Source organism: Orcinus orca, chromosome 1, assembly GCF_937001465.1.
Source record: "Orcinus orca chromosome 1, mOrcOrc1.1, whole genome shotgun sequence".
Lineage (NCBI taxonomy): Eukaryota > Metazoa > Chordata > Mammalia > Artiodactyla > Delphinidae > Orcinus > Orcinus orca.
In genome coordinates this window covers 171,147,153-171,158,343 of record NC_064559.1, presented here as the reverse complement: position 1 = coordinate 171,158,343, position 11,191 = coordinate 171,147,153, and the positions used below count along the sequence as shown (strand labels likewise).

The window sequence follows — 11,191 nt, the reverse complement described above, 5'->3', positions numbered from 1 at the left end:
CTCATGACTAGGAGTCAGGAGAGTTGGATCCAACTCCCAGCTTCTTCACTGACTCTCTGTGTGACCTTGAATAAGCCACTAGACCTATGAGCCTCAGTTTCCTTAGTTATAAAATAGAACTAATATTATTGCCTCCAGAATTATTGTGATAATCAAAGTAGATAACAGATAAAAAAGCACTTTGTTAGCCATAATAACCTTACAAATATAAAGAATTATGTTAGTGTAATTGGTATTATGGTATGGTTGCTATTGAATGTATTTGACTAGGGAGGAATAGAAATAACATGCATGTATTCATTTGTTCAAAAAGTTTTCCAGACACTAAGATCAGTGAATAAGACATGGCCCCTGCCCTCAAAGGCCTCTCTGACTACAGGAACATCGTAGAATTTAGTGTCAGAGACTTGGGCTTGAATCTCAGTTCTGTCACTTAGAAGTTGTGTAACCTTGGGTCAAGTCATTTTAACTCTTTGAAGACCAATTTCCTTTATTTATAATGAGGAATTTGGGCCAGTCCATGCCTCCCAGATTTGAGAGTCTAAGATTCCATAAACATAAGAAAATTCACAACATCTTTTCAAACTCTGGAGGATCTGTGGGAGTGGGAAGAACACTGAGTGGCTGCTGTCAAGCATAAGAATAGGAAAATGCACCATGCCTAGAGTGGAAGATGCTGTCCTCAAAAAGTGCATCTCCTAAGCACTACTGGGCCCTGGCCTGCCTATGCTCTTTATCGAGGCCGTGAGGCAGAGGCTGTTTCAGCACCGTGGATAGCTCCATGGCACTGCCCTCATGGCCTGGAGCCTAAACAGGCCTTTCCACCAACAACCAGATGTTCCTGCTTTCTCAGCCAGCTTAAGGCTAAAACAAACCTTTTCAACCAGGGTTTATCAGAGTTTCTAAATTACATACTGGGAAGAAATTTAATTGCTTTAATTAAGAAAGTTTATTTCATGGTAATTCAGTTTTGTTATGCTGCAAGACTTAATGTGTCCTCTGGTGGGAGAGTCTATTATAAATATTCATTGCCTCACTCAGATACCCTCTTCTGGCCCTAATCGCCCTCCCTTACCCCACAGAGTTTGAAAATGTGTCTGAAGAATATTGAGAAAAGTGAGGCCTTCCTGAGCAAGGACACCAGGCCAGGACAAGGTCAACTGAATTCAGTCAGGAAGACATAGAAGGTAAGACTTTTAGAATTTTTTTTTTTTTTTTTTTTTTTTGCGGTACATGGGCCTCTCACTGTTGTGGCCTCTCCCGTTGCGGAGCACAGGCTCCGGACGCGCAGGCTCAGCGGCCATGGCTCACGGGCCCAGCCGCTCCGCAACATGTGGGATCTTCCCGGACCGGGGCACGAACCCATGTCCCCTGCATCGGCAGGCAGATTCTCAACCACTGAACCACCAGGGAAGCCCAGGTAAGACTTTTATAGTGTGTTACTCCTGCATTTTACAAATAAGGAAACTGAGGCCTGGAGGGGGAAGGGCAGGTCATATACTTAGCGAATGGAAGAGCTGAAACTATGGACAAAGTCTCCTGATTTCCAATCCATGGCTCTCATCTCCCAATTTCTAAATTCAGGCTATTTTCATACTAACTCTAGAGATCGTCTGGTCAACCTTCTTACATACGAAGGGGGAATCCAAGTCCTAGACAGGGCTGACTTGCCCTAAGCCACAAATAGACCCATCTACCTCCCTCCCACTGCAGGATTCCGTAAGTCCTGAGAATAATGCAACTTCTGCTGGATTACCTCCAGTGAAAAACAGCTCAGTGTTACATTTGCACACCTATGCTATTTGTAGTAAGGAGATAAAATTGAGATTTGACATTGCCTTTCCTTGAAGGAGCTGACAGTCCAGTTGGGCAAAGGAAACAAAAAGAAAATAAGAAGCAAAATGGTAATAATGAACATTTGTTATGCATTGCAACACACTCCTCACAGTTCCCCCTAATGTGCCCCATTATTTCATGCTTTCGTGCCTTTGTCCACAGAGATCCTTCCCCAATGCAGCTGCCTAGTCAACTCCCGTACATTCTTCAAGATACCAGAAAATCTTCCCAACCCCTCCCCTCCCCTCTCTCCTCCATGCCCCACTGCACTCTACCATCCTATCTCATAGCATTTATCACACTGAACAGTTCCTTTTTTACTTGTCTGTCTCCTCACCTTGGAATCACAGTGCCAAGAGCACTGTCTGGCAAAGACTAGAAGCTCAGCAAATCGTAGCTAAATGGATGAGTATGAAACAGATTTACTGTGGAGTTTCAGTTCATTGGGGTATAAACCTAGAATAGTTTTATTTTTTCCAATAACTGCTACCAACTGTGCTTGGATGAACCCTCCTTTTTCCCGCTGGGTAGCAGGCCGCCTAAACAAGCTCTCAATCTGAGGCCACAACTTTTCAGTCACTTTCGGTTATGAGAACAGTCTCATCTGGGTTCTTTAGCACTCAATCCTATTTATTTATTTATTTTTATTCTTATGTTGGGTTCAAATCCCTTCCTACCCAACCCCTGTCGTTCCCCACCTGCCGCCCCTACCATCCCTAACCCAGATCAAGCATCTGACTCTAACTGGGGGTGGGAGGGGCAGGGTCTGCTCTCACTCACCTCCTCCTCCCTCTTCTACTGCTCTGATATTGGGGTGCAAGGAGGGCAGGAAGAGGTAGTGGACTCCTGGTGTGACAGCTCACAGTGAGGGAGTCCTCTCCTAACTATGCCTTAGCCACTGACCTGGTATGTTGCCTCTGGGATCCCTGTGGGTGGTGGGGAGGCTCTCATACACTCAGTGGTGCGGGTCCTCCCTGAGCAGCTTCCTTATGCACTGGTGATCCCCACTGAGATTCGCCTCATCACTGGTTAACACCCTCACATCCTGTCCCACAACTCAGTTCCCTGATACCCCTCACTGTATGAGACCCTTAATCTCATCTAGTCTATGTGGCTCCCACTCAGAGGCCTGTGAGCATCTTTGAGAACTGAATGGGGCAGGGGGGCTGTCCTTGCCCCTTTTGTTAGACCAAACCACCACCTGTCTCTCCTTTGCTCTTCCACTGCTGTACCAGAGCCAGGCCAGCTAGTTACATGGAGAAGCAAAACGTCAGTCTACCCTTTCCTTAGGGCCGTGTCTCAGGGGGGGAAAATCCTTTGTCTCCTCCAGGGCATCGGGATGGGAAAGTAACAGCTTTTCCCCCTCTCAATCCTCCCCTTCTAGAGAGAAGAGGTCAGAGTAGGACTGATTTTCTAAACCAGGAGACTCTCAGTCAGCAGTGGTCATCCTGACTCCTGGTCAGTCTCTTTAAAATGTAGAGACTTGGTGTCTTTTTTCTAAGCTGTAAACTCTAGTTGTCAATTCCTGAGGAAGAAAGGATCCACTTTGCACCTCACTCTCTCCTACACACTATTTCCTGGAATTGAGGCTAGCACAAGAGAGGTTCAGAAAAGAGCGGTTCCTGGGGGTAATCTGGGGAAACTTCCTGAAGGGAACAGTCTGAAGCTGAACCTTAAAAACTAGACAGCATTAGAATTTCTGGAGAAATAGTAGTCTAGCCATGTGGAAGAGGAAAAAGAGTGATTATGACATTTTACAGGAGATAGCACAGAGCTCAGCACAGTGTGGGCACTCAATAAATAACACAATTAAACTGATCCACCTGCAGCTGGAAGTTCTCTCTAGAAAAAAGTAAAATTGCAGGGACTGTGCAGCCAGATAGACTGAATTCAGATCACCACCCTCCCATTACTTTGGCATCTTCAATAAGTCATTTGACTTCTCTGAGTCTCTATTTCCTCATCTGGAAAAAAAAAAGGATAATAAAACCATTTAGAGGATTGTTATAAGCATTAATAAGGTACATGGCCCACTGTTGCTAAGAAAGTGCCATGGGTCCACCAAACAGGTTTATTTTCTTCTTGGACACACAGCTTCATTTCATTTCCCAGTTCCCACAAGGAACCATGGGACTGAATTCTGGCCAATGGAATGTGGACAAAAGTGAGGTGTACCACCTCCAGGCTTGGCCCTAAATCCACCATGCACCTTCCGTGCTTCTCTCACCCTTGTCAGTGAGGCTAAAAGGGAAAGACTCCAGGAAAATAAAGTTAGAAAAGAGCTGCTCCCAAGAGCCATCTGGCCAACCTCTGACTCTGAAGGGCAAGAAATAAACCTTTACTGTTTAATCCACTGAGATTTGAAGGTTGTACGTTCCAGCAGCAAGCGTTAATATCTCAACTAACACACACATAGAAAGTGCTTGGTAAATGTTGGCCATTGTTATTAATAATATTTTTATATCACTCTTTAGTTTATAAGTAGCTGATCCTCACAGCACCCTTGTGAATGGGGTATGGAGAAAGATTACTGCTCAATTTTATAAATGAGGAATCTGAGATCAAAGCGTGCTGGTGAATGGAGGTACCCACTAACCACACACAAGCAAGGAAGTCACACAACCAAGACCAGAAGCATTATATGTGACTCAAGCCCCTCTTACCCTGCATGCCCCTGAATGCTTGTTCTGCTAGGCCACATAAAGCACTAGCCCCCCCTAGTATCCATCCAGGCCAGAGGGGGAGAGTAATCTTTGGGTCAGTGGCAGGACACAAAGGGTTAGTAATTCCTGACAAGCCTTGTACAAGGGCAGGTAGACAGATACTAGAGCCAGGTGAGTTGACATCATCATTGGTTCAGAAGCCCACATGCCACCACAGAAGGAACAAGGAGATGCGGATTCTAGTTCTGGCTCTGCCACCATCTTTCTGAGTGACTCTGGGCAAGTCACTGTGATCTCAGGACCACAGTTCTGAGTCAAAGTGTATAGGGTAACATCAGGACAGAGGGTGTAGCCTTCCCCCAGAAGTCTGGGGCCCCCATGGTTATAGGGTGGGCGGAGAGTTCCCCACCTCCAGGAGAGCTTGAGAATCCCCTTAGAGGCCCTCTGAGAGTGGGCCAGCTCCAGGCCCACCCCTACCCCCCACAGCTTCTCACGCTCCAAAACCCCAGTCAAAAGGCGTCTGTCACCAAAACAAGTGGCCCACCATTCCAGCAAGCAGCAAGAGCTGGAAACAAATGGTGTTTTGTCTAAATAATTGTTTCTAACAGCAATTCCCTTTCCAGGATGACTTTTATTATTTATTATTATTATCATTATCATTATTATTATTATTATGCTTGTTCACTAAGTGGGTTGAGACACATAAATATTTCCAATGTACAGATAACAAATGCCTCCATCTGAGGGAATCAGCTGCCCTCAGACTGCCAACACTGGTGAATTACCACCTGCCAGGGGAGGGACCTGAGAACCAGAGACTGCAACGTGAGATCCCAAGAGGGGAGGGCCTTGCAAAAGGTCACACATAGATCAGAGGCAGGGCCAAGATGAGAATGTAGGTTACCTTGACCCTGACAGCAGTGTCTAGCTGGTAACTGTTACTAATATTGATATTATCATATTGTCATTACCACTGTTATTATTTTAGAACAGATAGACCTAGGTTTAAATCCTGACTCTCCACTCACTAGCCACATGCCCCTCTTTAAGTCTTAGTTTTCTCATCTGCAAAACGGGTAAGTAATTTCCATCATCTCAGGAAGATCAAATAAAAAAAACATACTTAAAGTCCCTAGCCTGATCATTCTTAACTAACATTTAAGCATAAGTGGGAAAGGTCCCAGAAGAAAAAAATAGCATTGTGGTTAAGAGCACAGATGGAGAGCTGGATTGCCAGGGTTTGAGCCTAGCTCTACCATTTATTAGTGGTGTGCCCTTAGGCAAGCTACTTAACTCCTGGAGCCTTGGTTTCCTTCATCTTCCAAATGGGGAAGATGATGGTGGTAGTGGTAGTATATACAGTATAGAGTTACAGCTGCACACAGTAAGTACTATAAAAGTGCTACCAATCGCTATTTCCAATTTACCTCACTCCTGTTCAACTTTTAAAGAATTTTCACATTAACCTCTCTTTGTGGCCTGGAAGGTGGGAGAGCAAAAATTATTTTACCCATTTCACAGAAGAGACAAGGAGACTCAGAGAAGCCTAGAGACTTGCCCAGGTCACACAGGAGGTGGCAGAGCTAGGACTTGAATTCAGGGCTCCAGCTATGAGTCCTGAGATCGTCCTGGCCTCTGACAACAGCTGGCCTAGGCCATAGGGCAGAGCGAGGAGAGAGAAGCTCCTGCCCCTTTTTACCAGCTCCAGCCCAGTTCTGTGCCAGGCACCCAGTGGTTGAAAGTGGACCTAGGGGACACATGAAGTGAGGAGATGAGTGAGAACAGATAATGCTGCATGGCTAACTCCTAAAGTGGGCAGGGGGAAGGAGAAGGCAATAATTCTAACTGGATTGATTTCACCTGTAGAGCCATGAACTTAATGCTTCCCACTTGGTTAGGAGCAAAGCCAAGTGCAGCTTCAGTCCTTGCAGCCTGCTGCCTCTGCCCAGGTTAGATAGAAGAAAGGGGTCGCCACCAAGGAGGAGGCCAGATTGGGCTAGAACAAGGGTGAGACAAGAAAAGAGGCGCTCACCCTCAGGATTTTTCAAGTGCCTCCCTAAATTTGGCACCCTAAGCACCTCACTTACCTTACCCCACTCCTGACCCTGAGCAGAGAAAAGGCCCCACCCAGACTGGGGATGGGGACCCCTGATTCCAAGTCCTGACTCTGCTGCTCGCCAGACTATTAAACTAGGCAAATGGTTTTACCACTTCCCAGAAATGGGGGTGTGCATCCCTATAATGAAGGACTGAAGAGCGGCATTGAAGCCTAGACGGGAGAGTTCAGCTCTCACAGCGGATGGCAGCCTTTAGTTACTACCTGCTCTACAAACAAAGAGACCTGCTCTTTGCTCCCTCCCAAGGTCAAGGCAGGTTGAGGTCACCATCCCCCTCCTTACCCACTCCCCTCCATTGCCCAGCCTGCATATTCACACTTAGTCCAGCCCCCACAACCTTGCCCAGGTTGCTCTCCCTCCTTGCCTTCACTCTAGGCCACTAAAACCCTACTCTTCTGGTCCCTGACCATCCCGGTCTTCTGTCTCTCCTCTAAACACCCCATCTTGCACCCTTTGGCTCCACAGGACACACAGGAGTGAGCATGCGTAGAGAGAAGGCCATGTGAGGGCACAGCAAGAACGTGGCCACCTACAAGCCAGGAAAAGAGGCCTCATCAGAAACCAACCTTGCCAGCACATTGACCTTGGACTTGCAGCCTCCAGAACTGTGCGAAAATAAATATCTGTTGTTTAAGCCACCCAGTCTGTGTGTTCTGTGGCAGCCCTAGCAGACTGATATAGAGGGCCTGTGTCACAGTTCATTTGTGACCTTTGACGATCACTTCCCTTCTCCAGTGCTATCTCTACAGCTGATAAGAGGAGAAAGCTCTGCTGAGGGAAACTCAGGAATGTCTTCACAGAGAAGGTGATAGTCAAAATGGAGTATGTACTGGCAGGAAGGGTGAAAGCCAGCAGAGGGAGGGTGCCCAGCAAAGCCATGGAGTCTTGAAACAGCCCATCCTGAACCACCAGGTGAGGTTTGGTCTGAAAGCCTCATGCTCAATGAAGCTGGAGCAGGCAGGGCCAGGCATGGGGAGCCCTGCTGAGCCATTACAAAGGGCCATGTTCTTTCTGCTGAGGGCAAAAGAAACCCATTGAATCTTGAGCAGGGCAGTGGCATGGATTATGTTTTATTTTATTTTTTTTGTTTGTCTATTTGTTTGTTTTGCGATACGCGGGCCTCTCATTGTTGTGGCCTCTTCCGTTGCGGAGCACAGGCTCCGGACGCGCAGGCTCAGCAGCCATGGCTCACGGCCCCAGCTGCTCCGCGGCATGTGGGATCCTCCCGGACCAGGGCACGAACCCGTGTCCCCTGCATTGGCAGGCGGACTCTCAACCACTGAGCCACCAGGGAAGCCCTGGTTTATGTTTTTTTTTTTTTTTTATATATATAACATCTTTATTGGGGTATAATTGCTTTACAATGGTGTGTTAGTTTCTGCTTTATAACAAAGTGAATCAGTTATACATATACATATGTTCCCATATCTCTTCCCTCTTGTGTCTCCCTCCCTCCCACCCTCCCTATCCCACCCCTCCAGGTGGTCACAAAGTACCGAACCGATATCCCTGTGCCATGCGGCTGCTTCCCACTAGCTATCTACCTTACGTTTGTTAGTGTATATATGTCCATGCCTCTCTCTTGCCCTGTCACAGCTCACCCTTCCCCCTCCCCATATCCTCAAGTCCGTTCTCCAGTAGGTCTGTGTCTTTATTCCTGTCTTACCCCTAGGTTCTTCATGACAATTTTTTTCTTAAATTCCATATATATGTGTTAGCATACGGTATTTGTCTTTCTCTTTCTGACTTACTTCACTCTGTATGACAGACTCTAGGTCTATCCACCTCATTACAAATAGCTCAATTTTGTTTCTTTTTATGGCTGAGTAATATTCCATTGTATATATGTGCCACATGTTCTTTATCCATTCATCCGATGATGGGCACTTAGGTTGTTTCCATCTCCGGGCTATTGTAAATAGAGCTGCAATGAACATTTTGGTACATGACTCTTTTTGAATTATGGTTTTCTCAGGTTATATGCCCAGTAGTGGGATTGCTGGGTCATATGGTAGTTCTATTTGTAGTTTTTTAAGGAACCTCCATACTGTTCTCCATAGTGGCTGAACCAATTCACATTCCCACCAGCAGTGCAAGAGGGTTCCCTTTTCTCCACACCCTCTCCAGCATTTATTATTTCTAGATTTTTTGATGATGGCCATTCTGACTGGTGTGAGATGATATCTCATTGTAGTTTTGATTTGCATTTCTCTAATGATTAATGATGTTGAGCATTCTTTCATGTGTTTGTTGGCAGTCTGTATATCTTCTTTGGAGAAATGTCTATTTAGGTCTTCTGCCCATTTTTGGATTGGGTTGTTTGTTTTTTTGTTATTGAGCTGCATGAGCTGCTTGTAAATTTTGGAGATTAATCCTTTGTCAGTTGCTTCATTTGCAAATATTTTCTCCCATTCTGAGGGTTGTCTTTTGGTCTTATTTATGGTTTCCTTTGCTGTGCAAAAGCTTTGAAGTTTCATTAGGTCCCATTTGTTTATTTTTGTTTTTATTTCCATTTCTCTAGGAGCTGGGTCAAAAAGGATCTTGCTGTGATTTATGTCATAGAGTGTTCTGCCTATGTTTTCCTATAAAAGTTTGATAGTTTCTGGCCTTACATTTAGGTCTTTAATCCATTTTGAGCTTATTTTTGTGTATGGTGTTAGGGAGTGATCTAATCTCATACTTTTACATGTACCTGTCCAATTTTCCCAGCACCACTTATTGAAGAGTCTGTCCTTTCTCCACTGTACATTCCTGCCTCCTTTATCAAAGATAAGGTAACCATACGTGCGTGGGTTTATCTCTGGGCTTTCTATCCTGTTCCATTGATCTATCTTTCTGTTTTTGTGCCAGTACCATACTGTCTTGATTACTGTAGCTTTGTAGTATAGTCAGAAGTCAGGGAGCCTGATTCCTCCAGCTCCGTTTTTCTTTCTCAAGATTGCTTTGGCTATTCGGGGTCTTTTGTGTTTCCATACAAACTGTGAAATTTTTTGTTCTAGTTCTGTGAAAAATGCCAGTGGTAGTTTGATAGGGATTGCATTGAATCTATAGATTGCTTTGGGTAGTAGAGTCATTTTCACAATGTTGATTCTTCCAATCCAAGAACATGGTATATCTCTCCATCTGTTTGTATCATCTTTAATTTCTTTCATCAGTGTCTTATAATTTTCTGCATACAGGTCTTTTGTCTCCTTAGGTAGATTTATTCCTAGATATTTTATTCTTTTTGTTGCAGTGGTAAATGGGAGTGTTTTCTTGATTTCACTTTCATATTTTTCATCATTAGTGTATAGGATTGCCAGAGATTTCTGTGCATTACTTTTGTATCCTGCTACTTTACCAAATTCTGGTTTATGTTTTAAAAGGGTCGCTCTGGCTGATATGTGGAACCTGGATTGCATCTGCAGGTAGGAGGCTAATATGGGCTCCCTGACATGGGGTGGTGGTCTGGACTAGTGCAGCAGGAGGAGGAACAGGGTGAACGACAGCAGGAGAATGACTGGACCACATATGGTGTTTATCTGGATGCAGAGGGAGGAAGAGGGATGCTGCACCCACTTCTCCACTTGGGCAGCTGCTGCACGGGACTGGCACAGGGTGGAGGGGAGCCTGTGGATGTGGAGGTGCTTTTACACATTGAGGGTGGGGCTGTTGTCCACCCCAGCACCAGCAAAATGATAGGTACATGATGTGTGTTCAATAAATACTGGCTCAGGGCTTCCCTGGTGGCGCAGTGGTTGAGAGTCCGCCTGCCAATGCAGGGGACACGGGTTCATGTCCCGGTCCGGGACTTATTTGCACTTCTCATTAATAATATTCATTCATTCATGGGGGAGAGGCCACAACAGTGAGAGGCCCACGTACCGCAAACAAAAATAAATAAAATAATAATATTCATTCATCATATCACATCCAGGGCCCACTTATCCTCCCTGAAACATATAATTAGAATAAAATTGGAATTTCAGAGTATCAGAACTTCCTCTGGCCTGACCTTTATGGTCAGATGGGGAAACTGAGGGGAAGGGACTGGCCCAGAGTCACACAGCCACTCAGAGGCAGAGCTGGGATTTGAACCCCAGTCTTCTAGCTCCACATTCAGTTTTCTTCCCACAGCCCTTGCATACTCTCAGTGAAGCCAGAAACCAGCAGGTCACTCTCGTGGGTCAGCTCACTGCCTCCTTTGAGAGAGATTTTCTCTGGCTTGATTCCTGAGGTTCTGAGCTGCCCACTGAACTCTCCCCTTACTCGCTTCTGAAAAGAAGAACTATGCAGCAGAGCCACATGCTGACACCATGGTATGAAGAGCCCAAGGAACAAGAAAAGGTGAGTGGAAAGGGAGTTGGGGCAGCTGGAAAAAAAGGCAAGATCCAAAGATCAAAGAAACAAATGAACACACATTTTTGAACATCTGCTCTTGCCAGGCACTGTGCTAGACAAGGTGCATTCATTTCCTCATTTAATCCTCATGTCAACCCTATGGGGTGAAGATTATTAATATCTCCATCTTAAAAATGAGGCACAGAGAGATTAAAGTAACTTGTCCAAGGTCACTGTGCTGCCAGTGGTGGAAAG

General features: G+C 45.5%; 1 long non-coding RNA gene across 1 annotated transcript; it reads left to right on the top strand.

The window, feature by feature from the left end:
* The first annotated feature begins 7,433 nt into the window (after positions 1–7,433).
* On the top strand, positions 7,434–10,858 carry LOC125961586 (uncharacterized). Its single transcript, XR_007472459.1, has 3 exons — positions 7,434–7,528; positions 9,982–10,023; positions 10,733–10,858. It is a non-coding gene; the product is annotated as an uncharacterized LOC125961586 (long non-coding RNA).
* Positions 10,859–11,191: the final 333 nt, after the last annotated feature.